Source organism: Leucopleurus acutus, assembly GCF_964270905.1.
Source record: "Leucopleurus acutus genome assembly, chromosome: 10".
Lineage (NCBI taxonomy): Eukaryota > Metazoa > Chordata > Mammalia > Artiodactyla > Delphinidae > Leucopleurus > Leucopleurus acutus.
Window position 1 is genome coordinate 97,341,169 of NC_139153.1, and position 17,627 is coordinate 97,358,795.

A 17,627-nucleotide genomic window follows, 5' to 3' on the forward strand; every position below is an offset into this window, starting at 1 on the left:
TTTTCACTGAGTCATGGGTCTCTACAATTTTGGAGTTACTGCTGTCTCAGTATCCCTCTGCTTTAAAATACAGGGATACGTTGTCAAATGTCTTTCAGTCTCTCTTCTCTCTTCCTAATCCCCAAAGCTCTTTTTTTTTTTTAAACGTAGATTTTATTTATTTTTGGCTGTATTGGGTCTTTGTTGCTGTGCGCGGGGGCTGCTCTTCGTTGCCGTGCGCGGGCTTCTCATTGTGGTGGCTTCTCTTGTTGCAGAGCACGGGCTCTAGGCACGCGGGCTTCCGTAGTTGTGGCTTGAGGGCTTCAGTAGTTGTGGCTCGTGGGCTCTAGAGCGCAGGCTCAGTAGTTGTGGCACACGGGCTTAGTTGCTCCATGGCATGTGGGATCTTCCTGGACCAGGGCTCGAACCCACATCCCCTTCATTGGCAGGTGGATTCTTAACCACTGCGCCACCAGGGAAGTCCAACACTGTTTTTTTAATTATTATTTATTTTTTGGCTGCGTTGGGTCTTCTTGCTGCACGTGGGCTTTCTGTTTAGTTGCAGTGAGCGGGGGCTACTCTTCATTGCGGCGTGCGGGCATCTCATTGCGGTGGCTTCTCTTTTTGCAGAGCACAGGCTCTAGGCACGCAGGCTTCAGTAGTTGTGGCACGTGGGCTCTAGAGTGCAGGCTCAGTAGTTGCGGCGCACAGGCTTAGTTGCTCTGCGGCCTGTGGGATCTTCCCGGACCAGGGATCGAACCCATGTCCCCTGCAGTGGCAGGCGGATTCTTAACCACTGCACCACCAGGGAAGTCCAGTCCCCAACACTCTTTACTTGCCATGTACATATTCACACATAATAATCCAGATAACTCTCTAAACCTGTCAAAGAAGAATGTTGCCAAAGGAAAAAGAGGTCAGAAGTGGACCCCTGAAGTTTGCAAGCCCATTTCTGGTGTGATACTGGCAAACTCATTCATATATATATACACATATACATACATATATATATATATGATAAATACATTCCACAAATGCTTATTGAGTGCCTAGTGTATGCCAGACATAGGATCTTGACCAGTTTGGGAGAAGGTGAGTGGTCAGGAAAAGCCAAAAGACAATTAGGCGTCATCCAGGCAAAAGGAAGAACACCTACATGCAGGGAGGTGAGGACGGGGAAGGATGGATAGAGAGATACTCATTGGGGGAACTTCAGATAATTAAATGTGCCTGGGGCGGAGAGTGCACATAGGCATCTGGAAGGAGAGGAAGCTTAGAAAGGTGAATTTTGGCCAAGTTGGCTAAAGAACTTAACAGTTATTTGATTTTTTAAAAAATTCCTCAGATTTTGCCCCTATGCAGAACAGTATGGAGGTTCCTTAAAAAACTGAAAATAGAATTACCATATGACCCAGCAATCCCACTACTGGGCATATACCCAGAGAAAACCATAATTCAAAAAGGCACATGCACCCCAATGTTCACTGCAGCACTATTTACAATAGCCAGGTCATGGAAGCAACCTAAATGCCCATCAACAGACGAATGGATAAAGAAGATGTGGTGCATATATACAATGGAATATTACTCAGCAATAAAAAGGAATGAAATTGGGTCATTTGTTGAGACGTGGATGGATCTAGAGACTGTCATACAGAGTGAAGTTAAGTCAGAAAAAGAAAAACAAATATCGTATATTAACGCATATATGTGGAACCTAGAAAAGTGGTACAGATGAACCGGTTTGCAAGGCAGAAATAGAGACACAGATGTAGAGAAGAAACGTATGGACACCAAGGTGGGGAAGTGGCGGGGGGTGGTGGTGGGGAGGGTGGTGGTGGTGTGATGAACTGGGCAATTGGGATTGACATGTATACACTGATGTGTATAAAATGGATGACTAATAAGAACCTGCTGTATAAAAAAAGATTAAATTTAAAAAAAAATCCTCAGATTTTATGGCAAACAATGCAGATTCTTCCTGTAACATCCAATTGGATGTCAAGGAATCAGGGTTAAAATGCAGGTGTATATGTCTGGGCTATCTTAGTGCAGATCACTAATAGAGTGGACTTTCCTTCCTGAGTTCTGTACTGTGTTATTTGCACTGTATTAAAATAATAATAACACTGGTAATGATAAAAAATGAGGTTAGGGCTTCCCTGGTGGAGCAGTGGTTGAGAGTCCGCCTGCCAATGCAGGGGACACGGGTTCGTGCCCCAGTCCGGGAAGATCCCACATGCCGCGGAGCGGCTGGGCCCGTGAGCCATGGCCGCTGAGCCTGTGCGTCCGGAGCCTGTGCTCCGCAACGGGAGGGGCCACAGCGGTGAGGGGCCCGCATACCGCAAAAAAAAAAAAAAAAAGAGGTTGTCACTGGACTTCGCTTGGTTTGGGGCTTTGATTTTTTTTGTATAATTTTAACCTACTAGGGAAAAAGAAATTCTGTTTTTACTTCTAACAAAATGGTAATCCAACCGGTGTTTTGAGAACAGACGGCTACAAACTCATTAAAGAAAGCCCTAAATGGGTTTCTTTTGATCAAAGAAAAATCCTTCTCTTAGCGTGGGAATCGGCCACTCTTCACGCAGACACCTCTTGCTGTGGTGTATGTTAGTGGATGAAGCGGAGGGGAGTAACTGAAGAGTTGAAGGACCCTCTGGTACCCTTCTCTGAAGGCATCTCTGAAAGACCTATAGCAAAATACTGAACAGCTACCGATCTTTTGAAGATAGTTGAATTTTGTTAGCTTAGAGTATGTAATATAAGACTCAAGATTTAACCAAACACTGCCAATTACTCTTTTTTTTTTTGTTTTTGTTTTTGCGGTACTCGGGCCTCTCACCGCTGTGGCTTCTCCCGTTGCGGAGCACAGGCTCCGGATGCGCAGGCTCAGCGGCCATGGCTCACGGGCCCAGCCGCTCCGCGGCATGTGGGATCTTCCCGGACCGGGGCACGAACCCGTGTCCCCTGCATCGGCAGGCGGACTCTCAACCACTGCGCCACCAGGGGAGCCCTGCCAATTACTCTTGAGAGTTGTGCTGATTACTATTTTTTCCAGCTTTATTGAGATATAACTGACATATAACATTGTGTAAGTTTAAGGTGTATAATATGATTTGACACATTTTTTGCAAAAACAAATTATCACTGTAGCATTAGCTAACACTATCTCATCACCTAATTACCATTTCTTTTTTGTGGTGAAAACATTTAAGATCCACACTCTTAGCAACTTTCAGGGACTATAAAATACAGTATTGTTAACAGTATTCACGATGCTGTGTATTAGATCCTCAGAACTTAATAATCTTATAACCGGAAGTTTGTACCCTTTAATCAGTGTCTCCCAATTTCCCCCACCTCCCAGCCCCTGGTGGCTACCACTCTGCTCTGTTTCTATGATTCAGCTTTTTTATATTCAATGTATTTGTCTTTCTCTGCCTATTTCACTTAGCTTAACATCCTCAAGGTTCATCTGAGTTGCTGTAACAGTAGGATTTTCTTTTTTCTCATGGCTGATATTCATGTGTGTGTGTGCGTGTGTGTGTGTGTGTGTTCTTACATCTTTTATCTGTTCACCCATTGATGAATGCTTAGATTGTTTCCATATATTGGCCTTTGTAAATAATGCTGCAGTGAACATGGGGGCACAGATTTCTTTGAGATCTTGTTTTCATTTCCTTTGGATATATATCTAGAAGTAGGATTCCGGGATCATATGGTAGTTCTATTTTGAATATTTTGAGGACCCTCCATACTCTTTTCCACAGTGGCTGCACCAATTTACATTCCCACCAACAGTGAATAAGGGTTTCCTTTCTTCATATCTTTGTCAACACTTTTTTTTAACTCTTGTCTTGTTGACAACAGCCATTCTAACAGGTGTGAGATGATAGTTCATTATGGTTTCACATTTCTGATTAGCGATGTTGATCATCTTTTCATATACATGTTGGCCATGTGTATGTCGTCTTTGGAAAAATGTCTGTTCAGTTCCTCTGCCCATTTTTTAATCAGGTTGTTGTTTCTTGGGGTTTTTTTTTGGTTTTTTTTTTTTTTTTACTATTGAGTTGTATGAGTTCTTTTTAATATTTGTTTGTTTGTTTATGGCTGCATCCAGTCTTAGTTGTGGCATGTAGGATCTTTCATTGCAGTGCGCGGGTTTCTCTCTAGTTGCGGTGCATGGGCTCTGTAGTTGCTGTGGTGCATGGGCTTAGCTGCCCGGTGGCATGTAGGATCTTCGTTCCCCGACCAGGGATCAAACCCACGTCCCCTGCATTGGAAGGCGCATTCTTAACCTCTGGACCACCAGGGAAGTCCCTGAGTTGTATGAGTTCTTTATATATTTTGGATATTAACCCCTTACCAGATACATGATTTGCAAATATTTTCTTCCTTTCTGTAAGTTGCCTTTTTATTTTGTTGATTGTTTCTTTTGAGGTGCAGAAGCTTTTTAGTTTGATGTAGTCCCACTTATTTTTGCTTTTCTTGCTTGTGCTTTTGGCATCATATCCAAAAAAATCACTGCTAAGACAAATGTCAAGGAGCTTTTTCCCTGTGTTTTCTTTCAGGAATTTTGTGGTTTTGGGTCTTATATTTAAATCTTTATTCCATTTTGAGTTAATTTTTGTGATTTGTGTAAGAAAGGGGTCCAATTTCACTCTCCTGCATGTGGTTATTCAGTTTTTCCAACACCATTTATTGAAGAGACTGTATTTTCCCCATTGAGTATTCTTGGCTCCCTTGTCAGATGTTGGTTGACCACATATCTGAAAGTTTATTTCTGGGTTCTCAGTTCTGCTCCATTGGTCTATGTGTCTGTTTCTGTGCTGGTATCTTACTGTTTTGATTACTAGAGCTTTGTAGCTATATTTTTGTTTGAAATCAGGACATGTGATGCCTCTAGTTTTCATCTTCTTTCTCAGGATTGCTGTAGCCATTGAGGATCTTTTGTCATTCTATACAAATTGTAGGCTTTTTTTCTACTTCTGTGAAAAAAATGTCATTGGAATTTTGATATGGATTGCATTGGATCTGTAAATGGCTTTGGGGGAAGCATGGACATTTTAACAATATTCTTATCCATGAACGTGGGGTATCTTTATTTGTGTCTTCAGTTTCTCTCATCAGAGTCTTGTGGTTTTCAGTGTACAGATCTTTCATCTCTTTGGTTAAATTTATTCATAAGTATGTTATTGTTTTTGATGCTAAAATGAATGGAATTATTTTATTTCTTTTTCAGATGTGTAGATGTTAATGTAGAGAAAGGCAGCTGTTTTCCATATGTTGATTTTTCTGTTCTGCAACTTTACTGAATTCATCAGTTCTAGAGTTTTTTGGTGGGTCTTTAGGATTTTCTAGATATAAGATCAGATCATCTGAAAACAAAGACTTCTTCCTTTTCAATGTGGATGCCTTTTTATTTCATTTTTCTTGCCTTACTGCTCTTATGCTCAATAAGAGTGGTGAGTGTGGGCACCCTTGTCGTGTTCCTGATTTTAGAGGAAAAGCTTTCAGCCCTTCACCATTGAGTATGATGTTGGCTGTGGGTTTGTCATATATAGCCTTTAAATTATGTTGAGGTATGTTTCTCCTATACCCAATTTGTTGAGTGTTTTTATTATAAAAGTATGTTGTATTTTGTCAAATGCTTTTTGTGCATCTATTGGGATGGTTATATGATTTTTTTTTTTTTTTTTGCTGTATGCGGACCTCTCACTATTGTGGCCTCTCCCGTTACGGAGCACAGGCTCCGGACGCGCAGGCTCAGCAGCCATGGCTCACAGGCCTAGCCGCTCCGCGGCATGTGGGATCTTCCCAGACTGGGGCACGAACCCGCGTCCCCTGCATTGGCAGGCAGACTCTCAACCACTGCGCCACTAGGGAAGCCCCTGGTTATATGATTTTTATCTTTCATTCTAATATTAATGTGGTGTACCACATTTATTGACTTGCATATGTTGAATCATCCTTGCATCTCAGGGACAATTCCCACTTGATCGTGATGTATGATTATTTTAATGTGCTGTTGTGTTCAGTTTGCTAACATTTTATAGAGAATTTTTACATCTATATTCATCATGGGTATTGGTCTGTGATCTTCTTTTAGTGTCTTTATCTGGCTTTGGTATCAGGACAATGCTGGCCTCATAAAATGAGCTTGGAAGTATTCTCTCCATTTTTTTGGAAAAGTTTGAGAGCAATTGGCATTAATTATTCTCTAAATGTTTGGCAGTATTCACTGGTGAAACCATCTGGTCCTGGGCTTCTCTGTATTTTGGGGGTTTTGATTGCTGATTCAAGCTCTTCACTCATAACTAGTCTGTTCAGATTTCTGTTATTCAGTATTGGTTGTTTCTAGGAATGTGTCCATTTCTTTTAGGTTATTCAGTTTCTTGGTGTAAATTGTTCATAGTAGTCTTGCATGATTCTTTGTTATTTCTGTGATAGCAGTTGTAATGTCTGTCTTTCATTTCTGATTTTGAGTTCTCTTTTTTTTTTTTCCTGAGTTAGCCTAGCTAAAGGTTTGTCAATTTTTTCTTTTCAAAAACTGGCCTTGAGCTGATTACAGTAATGACTAATCTGTTTGTATCAATACAAAATAATAAAATACATATTTGATGAAAATTTAAGTTACTTGTCATGTACTTAAACAAGAATTTCACAGAGTAACATTTCTAGTCATTTAATGTCATGATATCCTCTATTTCATCTTTTATTTCAGATGAATAGGAAGAGAACGACCTATTAAGAATTGTGATTGTTTTTTTGTTAGTTTGTTTAGACTTACGGAGGAACTTATACAACTTTCCTCTGTAATCATTCCGTTAACGTTTCCCTTAGTTTTTAATTGTAATATTTTAATTACACAACTAATATACTGTTAATGATTCCTTATTAAAAACTAAGACATAAGACATATACAGGGTAAAGACAGTCTGTCCTGGCCTTCTCCCACTACCCTTGTCATTCTCCTTTCCTCCCCAGGGATAATCATTCTTAAGTTTGTGTGCCCTTCCAAAATTTTTCCTATATTTACATTATATATACTTGTACCTATACATGCATAGGCAGATTGCTGTCTGTTAAAGTATTTATTTATCTAAACCAAATCAGCTGATGTGAAGCTCTCATACTTTACATTAGATGATTTCAAGCCATGATTTTTTTTCTTGTAAAAAGTCATTCTTTAAGGCTTATAGAAAGGCATTCTTCAAGGCTATTAGACTGGGTGGCTTCGACAGTAGAAATTTATTTTCTCAGTTCTGTCACCTGAAGTTGGAAGTCAGGTGCCAGTGTGGCTGGTTTCTGGTGAAGGCCCTCTTCCTGGCTTGCAGACAGCCACCTTCTCCTTGTGCCCTCACAGGGCTGGGGGAGAGAAAGAAGAAATTCTCTGGGGTCCCTTTCTCATAAGGGCACTAATCCTATCATAAAGACCCACCTTCATGAGGTCTTCAAAATCTAATTATCTCTCAAAGGCCCTATCGACAAATACCATCACATTGGGGGTAAAGGCTTTAACATATAAATATGAGAGACACAAACATTCAGTCCATAACACCCAGACTATGACACTTCTTTTAATTAGTAATGTGAATAAAGGTGCCGACTCTTTTTTTTTAAACATCTTTATTGGTAGGTGCCGACATTTTAAAAATGACTAAACCAAAGGGAAAATAAATATTGAGGAGTTTAGATAATCTTATCAGTACAAAGGTGGGGATGAAAATGAAGATAAATTCAAAAGGGATAAAGGTCTAAAATTCCATTAAGTAAAAAAAAAAAAAAAATTCAGTTGTATGAATATAGGATGGGTAAAGCTTGAATTTGACAGCAATTAACATGAGAAGTATCTGGTGATGTTGACAGTGACTAACTGATGTGATGTGTGAATGCAGTTTTCTGATACTTTATTAGAAATATAATATCCTGATCAAGAGAGGTCATCATATCCTGATCAAGAGAGGTCATCAGTCTCTCTGCATTCTTCCCTTAGTAGGCTACTTTCAGAATACTGTATTCAGATATAGCAGATATAAGGAAGAATACAACCAAACCAGTGATTGTTTCTGTTTGTGCAATGTGGATACTGTCTAATGGGTTTGTGGAGACAGTTAATTACTAAAGTGCCTGTGAAATGCGTGGTGACATAACTAGTATACAGCAAGTTTGAATTTCATAGAGTAGAATATGCAATAAAATACTTGGTACCTTTGTAGAAAATAAGCAAGAACTTGGTTTTTTTATGATAAGGTATTTTTTTATGTGCCTTTGATTATAATTGAAACAAATTTCGAGAGACAGTGGTCTAGATCATTCCAATCCAAGCGTGGTCGCATGCACACCTGGGAGCTTAGTAGGAATGCAGACTCTCAGGCCCCATCCTGGGCCAGCTGAATGAAAACCAGCACTTTCACAAGATCCCCAGGTGATCCACGTGATCATTAGAGCTTAAGAGCATGAAAACTTTCAGTTTTGTTCTATGAAAGCTTTAAAAAGCTGTGAAAATGTCCCAAACTTCTTTTTATACCCTCTTAAAGAGTGATGCAATACTTTAGGTAGAGTGAAAATGAAGGATGATGTAATAGTGATGGCTTCTGTGGCTGTTGCATTGTCCTTCTAGGCAATTCTATCATTCTTACATTTTCATATTTTTTTTAGCACAGATTGAAATGGTTGCGTATTTGTGAGATAATTCCTAGGATGATTAAATAGCAGATGTTTTAAGATACAGAAAAAATAAGATCACTGAGATCTCACAGTGTACCTTAGATTTATAGGAGTCCATTGAACTCGTATTTTAATTGCAAAATAGAATGAGTTTTATTCTACTTTAAAAATATACAAATTTTTTGGTTTGTATAAAAAAAAAACCTCAGAGAATAAAATTCAGTCCAGTAGACCCTGATGATATACCAAGTGTTAAGAATCTTTCAAAATATACTGGAAACCAGATTGTATATACAAAAATGTAGCTAAGAATGCGAAGTGATATGAAATAAGTATCAGGTGAGTACTGTGACGGTTTAGAAGAATGAGAGTTTTGTCAACACATTCATTAAGCATTAAGTGCCCATGAGGTGCCAGACATTGTTCTTGGAATTGGGATAAAATGGCCTATTGGAGCTTATGTTTTGGTGGAGGGCCCAGACAGTAACCAGCCAGTGAATGTTTGTGTAATGCTAAGTGTCATAAAGAAAACACAGAGCTGGTGAGGGGATGGAGACAGATCAGGACGCCACAATGCAGGGGCTTTCCTCCTCTTCAGTAATTAAGGGAACATGGAAGGAGTCGCCATTCGACCGGACACTGAATGAAATGAGAGAGCCGTGTGGGGTGAAATGGCCCAGAAACAAAACTGCAGCAAGATTTTCTGCTCTAAAGCCCTTTCATCTCCTTAATTGAGTGAAACTGCCTACAGCCTCAGGGTTATTACCTAGGATGCAAATACTATCAAGCCCTGCTTTCTTCATCAGCTTGGTGTCCTGAAATATGTCCCAGCACAAGAAGCAGCGTGAGCTCCACAAGGAGCCCATCGGTCCCAGTTCGGACACCTTTCCCCACAATGGTGTGAAAACACTGATCAGTTGTTACCAAACTTACTTCAAGTTAAACACAACAGATCCACTTTTTTTTTTAATAGTTTATTTATTTAGGCTGCGTTGGGTCTTGGTTGCTGCGCGCGGGCTTTCTCTAGTCGTGGCGAACGGGGGCTACTCTTCGTTGCGGTGTGCGGGCTTCTCATTGCGGTGGCTTCTTCTCTTGCGGAGCACGGGCTCTAGGTGTGTGGGCTTCAGTAGTTGTGGCTCGCGGGCTCTAGAGCGCAGGCTCAGTAGTTGTGGCACATGGGCTTAGTTGCTCTGCAGCATGTGGGATCTTCCCGGACCAGGGCTCGAACCCGTGTCCCCTGCATTGGCAGGCGGAGTGGAGCCTTAACCACTGTGCCACCAGGGAAGTCCCCAGGTCCACTCTTGAGCTCAGTCGGTTTTCATCTCTGTAAATTGGGGGAAATACCTAACTTGCATGGCTATTGTGAAACTTTTAGCTAATATGCATCAAATACCTGGCATATATTAAGTGTTTGAAAAACAGGAGCTACTATTATTACTCACCATTGTGGTTATTAGTTCATTTATGTCTACCTTCATATGTGGCAATCAAATTACAAATGTTCCCCCAGATTCCTCATTACCTGACTTAGTTTCAGTCTCATTATTTGTTCTATGGAGTAATTTTTTTTTTTGATCATCAGGTCTTTATTCAAAATTAGCTGTCCAAAATGATTTGACCTTTACCGAATAAACAAATTTAAGTTTATGCAGCAGCCTTCTTTTCCTCTGTGCTGGGTTTCTTTTCTGTGGGCTTCTTTTTAGCAGGTTTCTTTTTAGCTGCTGGTTTCTTGGTCGCTGCAGCCTATTTTCCCACCAAAGCCTTCTTTGGCTTCTTCGGCGTCTTCAGCTTCTTAACGCAAACAGCCTCATTTCCCTTCTTTCCCATCACAGGCTTCTTGCCTGGAATCCCCTTCTCATCTGATTTGGCTTCTAGTGCTGCTACTGCCCTATCCATCTGGATTTTGTGGTTCCTGGCCTGGCGAAGAATAGTGTTCCGGCGCATGGTCTTTGCATATGGGTTTAGCTTCAACATGATTCTCAGGTTTTTCAGTGGATTCTTCTTCAAGACGGCGATGAATCTTCTTGCGTGGCGCTCGGAGGTCTCTTTGGATCTCTGGGCTTCTCAAGATTCTGCTAAGGTCTGTATTGAGCATCTTGTGCGTGGGGAGGTTGTAGTTACCCTTGAGGGAGGCAGATTTATGCCAAGTGCCATGCAGCTCCTCTAACTTGCAGAAAAGCACTTTCAGTCCAAATGCAGGAACGTCCCATATGCCCCACCAGGAGCCAGTTTCAAAATGTTCAGTTTGCTTACATTAAGCAGAGTAATTCCAGGGATGTTTCTGAAGGCCTTGATGATACCATTGTCCTCATTATAAATGACGCAGGGTCCCCTGCGCTGGATACGGCAACGGTTTCTCATTTTGCCTTTGCCAGCTCTCATCCGCTGCGAGGCGTAGACCTTTTTGATATCATTCCAAGCCTTAAATTTCTTCAGGAGCAAAACAGCCTCCTTGGTCTTCTTGTAGCCTTCAACTTTATCTTCAACCACCAAAGGAAGTTCAGGAACTTCCTCTGTACGATGACCTTTAGACATGACCGGCGCTGGTAACGCCGAGGCAGCCAACGCAGAGCAGATGGCATGTCGCTTCTGCGTTGTATTCACTCTGCGGTGCCAGTGTCACCAGGTCTTGGTTGGTGCAAGCATGCAGCCCCCACGACACATATTTCCAAAAGCACCCTGGCCAGAACGGTGAGTGCCGCCACCTCGAACCCTGGGAATTCGAGCCACAGCTCTGCCAGTTCCCCAAGACTCAGCACTGGTTTGATGACCTGCTAATTCACTGACAGCATAGGGCTGTCTGTTGTTTTTGCGCAAGTTGGTGTGAACAAAGTTCACAATATCTGGTCGAATGGGAGCCTTGAACACAGCAGGCAAAGTGACATTTTTGCCAGATGACTCCCCCTTTTCAGAGTACACTAATATCAGTGGACGAGCACACGCCATGGCGGGGAGAGGAGAAGGCCACACTCCTCTCAACCCGGCGGCTCCCACAGGAAAAGCTATGGAGTAATTTTTATAACGATTTAGAGTTTCCATGAGCGAATTAGAGTTCCCTACCTTGTGCCTCCCCTCAGCCTACCATAGTCAGCTGCTGCCTCCAGGGTATGGTAGTGGAAAGTAGGTGTTGAGTGGGTGGGCCTCTCCAGGGCAGTTTGGGGGGATCAGTGTAAAATGCGTGAGTGATATCGTGGGAACTCAGCTGCATGAAAGGCGAAGATTTTATCACGTCTGCTTTTAGCCGTCCTCCAAACCTCCCAGAATCATTCACAAATGTGAACACGTTTCCATTCTTCAAACACATGGGCAGCTGGCTGGGAGCAATCCCTCAGGGGCCTGCAAAAGGGGTTTCAGTGTTTGACAGCCATCCCGAGCCTGGGGAACAGGAGAGAGGCCTCACTGTGGGATGGGGCTCTCGTCTGTCCCTTGCCCCTGAGATTTTCAGAGTCATGTCTGGTTAATCTGAGCTGTCAGATCCCATTTCCTGACCTGCTGTCATCGAACACTTCAGATTTAGTTTTCTCTGAAATATTAAAAAAAAAAAAATGTAAAGATTTGGATACTGTGTCTTCTTCCAACTTAAGAGTCTGTTTCATAATCTTAATGGCTTTTGCTCATTTTAAAAAGCAGTGAGGAAGGGGGGGTTGGTCATGGAAAAATAGGTAACTATTCTGACTGAATAAGTTTTCTTAAAATGTCATGTAAAACTACATCAACAGGGCTTCCCTGGTGGCGCGGTGGTTGAGAGTCCGCCTGCCGATGCAGGGGACATGGGTTCGTGCCCCGGTCCGGGAAGATCCCACATGCCGCGGAGCGGCTGGGCCCGTGAGCCATGGCCACTGAGCCTGTGTGTCCAGAAAAAAACTACATCAACAAAATAGGACCAACCCAAGAGCTAGAATCATTGGATTTTTATACAACATAATGCCCGTGATAAATACTAAAAACCGTAACTGCCTAAAACAACACTGAAGGAATGTGAAGAAGGAATGAGTGAAGGAGGGAGGAAAGAGAAAGAAGGGGAGGGGAGGCGAGAAGAGGAACGAGGAACATGATGAAGGAAAGGACGGGGGAGAAGGAAAGGAAGAGAGAAACCGGCATCTGGTTTAGAGAGCGCTTAGAGACCAGAGGACGCACCGGCGGAGCTCTGGTGGCAGGTTTATTTCTGCCTTGCTTCCTGGCTCGGCTTTTGTAGAACGGCCCTGCTTCATGGTGATAGCGATTCTCATCCGATTGCAAGACGGCCTTCGCAGAGGAAAGTCTGAGCCGTCCAGGTGTTGAGGCTGAGGCAGTCCCCGCAGCAATCAGAGGTCACACCTTCAAGAACAGACCAGGACGTGGCCTCCTGTTTGAGATGCCCCTGATTTATGTGGAGTCTCAGTCATCACCGTGGTGGCCAAAAATTAGGCGTGCCCCTCACGGCTCTCCTGTGTCCCAGGTAGTCGCAGAACATGGGAGCAGAGGCAGGAGTGCATGGTGATCCAGTCCACCTGTGCTGAGAGATGCATGTCGCGTGGCCGGGAAGACCATCTCACCTTTCCATAAGAAGTCAGCCCAGTGGGTCTGCCTCTGATGGGTCCCCGCTACCTCCAAGTGGTATTCCTTCTGGCAGTAGAACAAGGGGCAGATGCAGGGCAGCACTGGGTGGCGCACAGCACTGCTCCTGGGGTGGGATACGCAGGGTGTGGGGGGTGATGATGGCCATTGCAGTGGACGTGATGAGGTAGGTGGAGGTTAGCTTGCTCTGGGCTAGGGCTCTTTGATCAGAAAGATACATTTCTTTTTTTTTTTCTAATTTATTTATTTTTGGCTGCGTTGGGTCTTTGTTGCTGTGTGCGGGCTTTCTCTAGTTGTGGCGAGCAGGGGCTACTCTTCGTTGCGGTGCACGGGCTCTAGGCGCCTGGGGCTTCAGTAGTTGTGGCACGTGGGCTTAGTAGTTGTGGCTCGCGGGCTCTAGAGTGCACGCTCAGTAGCTGTGGCGCACAGGCTTAGTTGCTTCGCGGCATGTGGGATCTTCCCGGACCAGGGCTCGAACCTGTGTCCCCTGCATTGGCAGGCACATTCCTAACCACTGTGCCACCAGGGAAGCCTGGAAAGATACATTTCTGATGCTCTTTATGCCTTTCCGTAAATGCTACTTTCCATATGGAACCATTTCCCTCTAGATTGTTCCTTAAAGAACATCTTGAGCATACCTTGTGGTGCAGTTCTGATGCTACAAATTCTCTCACCTACGTGTGTATGAAAATGTCCTTATTTCACCCTCATATTTGAAGGATATTCTGCTCCTCTCCTTTGCAGTCCCCAGGCAACCACTGATTTTCTATCACATAGATAACTTTTTACATGAAAGGCCAGAAAATAAATGGAAACAGAGTGTGTATTCTTTTTTTTGGTCTAGTTTTAATGCAGCATCATAATTTTGAGATTCATCCATGTTGTGTGTGCATCAGTAGTTCATTCCTTTATGTCGCTGAGTAGTGTTTCATTGTGTGGTTATATCACAGTTTGTTTACCCATTCACCTGCCCTGAGTATTTGTATATGAGTCTCTGCACGGATATGTGCTTTATTTTCTTTTGGGTGACCTGGAAGTGGCATGCTGGATCATATGGTAGGTGAATATTTGTGTTTTTACCAAACTGCTAAACCGTTTTCCAGTGTGGTTGTACCATCTTACATTCTCATCATCTGTGGTTGGCAGTCAGGGATACCCCTTTAAATAAGGCCCTACCTTCTCCCAACCTTCCCATGCTTCACCTGTAGCTATACACAGGCACAAATTGAATTCAAAGTCATGGAACGTGGGCTTTATTACACGGGCAAGGGGAAATAGCTAAAGTTGTTTTGGATGTGAGCTCAGAGAATTATTCTTTGGCAGAGAATTCTGTGGCCTGGGGAACTTGGAACGCAGTCCGGAGGGGGAAGCTATGGCCACGGACAGGCGTTTCCCTGGCTGAGAGGATTCTTTTCCTGTGTGGAGGGGAATAGCCAAAGGATGACCAGAGTGGTGCCCTCTGAAGTGTGGGGTGCAGGGCGGCAGCCGTCTTGCCCAGGTCTAAGGGCGGAACTATTCCCCTCTCCTAATCCAAGCTCTCACCATCTTTGAAAACCCACGTGAGGTCTTCACTCGCGTGGCATCTTCGTCAGTGTGGCCGCTCTGTGTATCTCCGCCTCCTCAGCTGCTGGGTGTCTGCCCTTCTCCGCGTCTCACTTACCAGTTTGTCTGTAAGCTCTTGAGGCAAGCACTCTATCCCTTTTTTCTTCATGTGTCTGAAAAGTATTATGTACATAATAGCTGTTCAGAAATGTGGGTTGAATGATCGAAGTGCTGCTGGTAGTTGGTTTTTCTCAGCTCCTAGGGGTCACCTGAGACAGTGTCCAGCACGCTTCAGCGTTACCATACGTAGGACCCAGGGTACAGCTGGGAGCTCGTTACCCACGCTCTGATCTCATCCTTTGCTAACAGTTCGTCCTTAGTTGGCTGACGCTACCCCTTCTCTGTACTTTCTCTTACCTTATACTGACCCAGGGTGAACGCTGATTTGTTCTTCTGATGTCCTCTCATCATTGTCTTTTTAGACTACATCCTCACTAACTGTATTAAATAACCCAGAACCAAAGAGGTAATTGTTTTCAGGTTTCTGACTTTCCCAGCCTTGGCTTTATTTCTGTCAGATAGGTCCCTAGAGACCTGGCCATAAGCATTTCCCAGGTGAGTCATGTCTCCGTATGTTTGCTGATCTCTTCCCTCCTTCTCCATCTAGACGACATCCTGGAGTCTTTCAAAACTCAGCAAAGCAGCAGCTCTTCCTGGAAGGCTTCTCTTTTTATAAGAGATTTGCATGAAATCTCCTGGCTTTTCTTTTGTTTCAGGTGTACAGTATAATGATTTCGTATTTGTATATGTTGCAAAATGAGCACCGCAATAAGTCTAGTTAGTATCCATCACCTCACAGTTACAGTTTGTTTCGTGTGATGAGAACTTTTAAGATTACTCTCTTAGCAACTTTCAAATATGCAATACAGTGTTATCATCTCTAGTCATCATGCTGCACATTGCATCCCCGACTTAATTTTTTTCATAACTGAATTTGTACCTTTTGACCCCCTTCACCCGTTTCTCCTATCCCCCAGCCCCTACCTCTGGCAACCACCAATCTGTTCTCTGTATCTGTGAGTTTGGTTTTTTTGTTTTGTTTCTTTTAAAGTCCATACATAAGTGAGACCATACAGTATTTGTTTTTCTCTTACTTATTCACTTAGCATAATGCCCTCAAGGTCCATCCGCATTGTCGCAAATAGCAGGATTTCCTTCTTTTTATGGCTGAATAATACTTCCTTTCTCTCCTTTCTTACAGCACGTCCCGTAAACCCCTCTCATCCTCCTTAAAAAACTGGTCCGTAATTACTGATTACTTGCTTGTTACCCTATCTGAAGATAAGGACCATGCCTCGTTTGACTTCATGTTTCAGCATCTAACACGGTGCTGGTGCATAGTAATGTCCAGAAACTCAGTTAATGAATCAGTAAATTAATGACTGAAAGAATTCGTTCGTATTCATCTTTCATTCTCTTATTTTCTGTTCACGTCTTCCCCTCTTTTGTTTCTGTTTTTCTCCACTGTGACTAAATTTCTGCAAGATAATAGAAATAATACGAGCTTTGTGACCTTTAGCGTTTTCTTAGCTCGACAGATGTTGGAAGATGGATTTTGAACCCAGCAAACAAATTGGAAAAGTTTAAATGTTGTGGGTAGATGTGGCAATGAAGATTTTATTGGTGTCTGTCATGAGGGTGGGAACATCATTGAGGTTAACATTCTTTGCTCAGGAATGAGAGGCCTCTGGACAGATCTGCCCTATTCTAACGGCAACACAAAGTTCTGTCACACTGAGATGTTAGATAGTTGACCTTTCTCCAATCTGGAGGTCTCCCAAGATGTCCATTATGGAAACCAAAAGTAAAGACACTGTTTAAAACCTTCCAAAGTTGGTTTAGCCCAGATACTTTTCATAGAGATATGATGAAATAATAAAGGTCCTAATACACTGGTCAGCAAGTCGCGGGTGCTAATAAATGCTAGGCTTTCATCGTTATCCTCCTTCCCAAGCTTCCTAAGGTTCCCAGAGACCTAAGTTTCCTTGACATTTCTCTTCGGATCAGTGACACGAATAAGGGACAGATGCAAACTGTACGTGCCAGTCACCAACGTGCACGTCTTCTTTACAGATGGCAGGAACTTAATTCTCCTCTTCTGCACCTATGTTTTCTTTGAGAATAAGATGCTTTTGACTGCACTCCAGCTATTGATTATGGAGAACGTTCTGTACAAACTTCCTGAGGGCCGTCCAGGAAACTCACACGCAGTCAGGGACCGGTCCACTCGCCCAAAATCCCCCTCACAGATCCCTTTCCTAGGAGCACTGTGCAGTGATCCAGCTTTTCCTACCTTTGCTTGAGGGAGGTGCTCTAGACCTTAGCAGCAGGGCTAGGGAACACCTGAGCGGGTATTTTGAGAGGTATAATGTCAGAGCAGCGTGAAGGGAGCCAAGTCAAGAGCCAGCAGCCAGTTCATCAGCATTAAGATTCTTAGCAGAAACTCTCCAATCTCAACCTGAATCCAGTTAAAGTGGTGGTAGTTAATCTGGGATACCCTAGTGATGCTATCTACTGTACTGTTAAATAGATGCTAATGTACTGGAAATGTTTTGAAAACAAACAAAACATAAAGGTAGTGGGGAAAATAGCTATAGTGCTTCATTTCCTTACTTGAAAAACGTCGTCTTTATGGCTTTACATTCAGCTTTGTGAAATACAATTCAGCTGAATTTTCATTTAATAATTATGTAATGCAGGTGTAGACTTCCCCTGTTGCTTGCACACAACCCCTGTTAATTGCAGCAATAGAAGTTGCTTCTGGAAGAGTACGCCTCTAAAAGCATTGTCCAGGGAAATGGGGTGGTCAGTAACCCTTC

At 43.0% G+C, this 17,627-nt stretch overlaps 1 pseudogene across 1 annotated transcript; it reads right to left on the reverse strand.

Annotated features, from left to right (window-relative positions):
- Window positions 1-10,241: 10,241 nt before the first annotated feature.
- LOC309966854 (large ribosomal subunit protein uL4-like) lies at window positions 10,242-11,611 on the reverse strand (annotated as a pseudogene). The gene has a single exon. The product of its transcript is annotated as a large ribosomal subunit protein uL4-like (transcript).
- Between the last annotated feature and the right edge of the window lie 6,016 nt (window positions 11,612-17,627).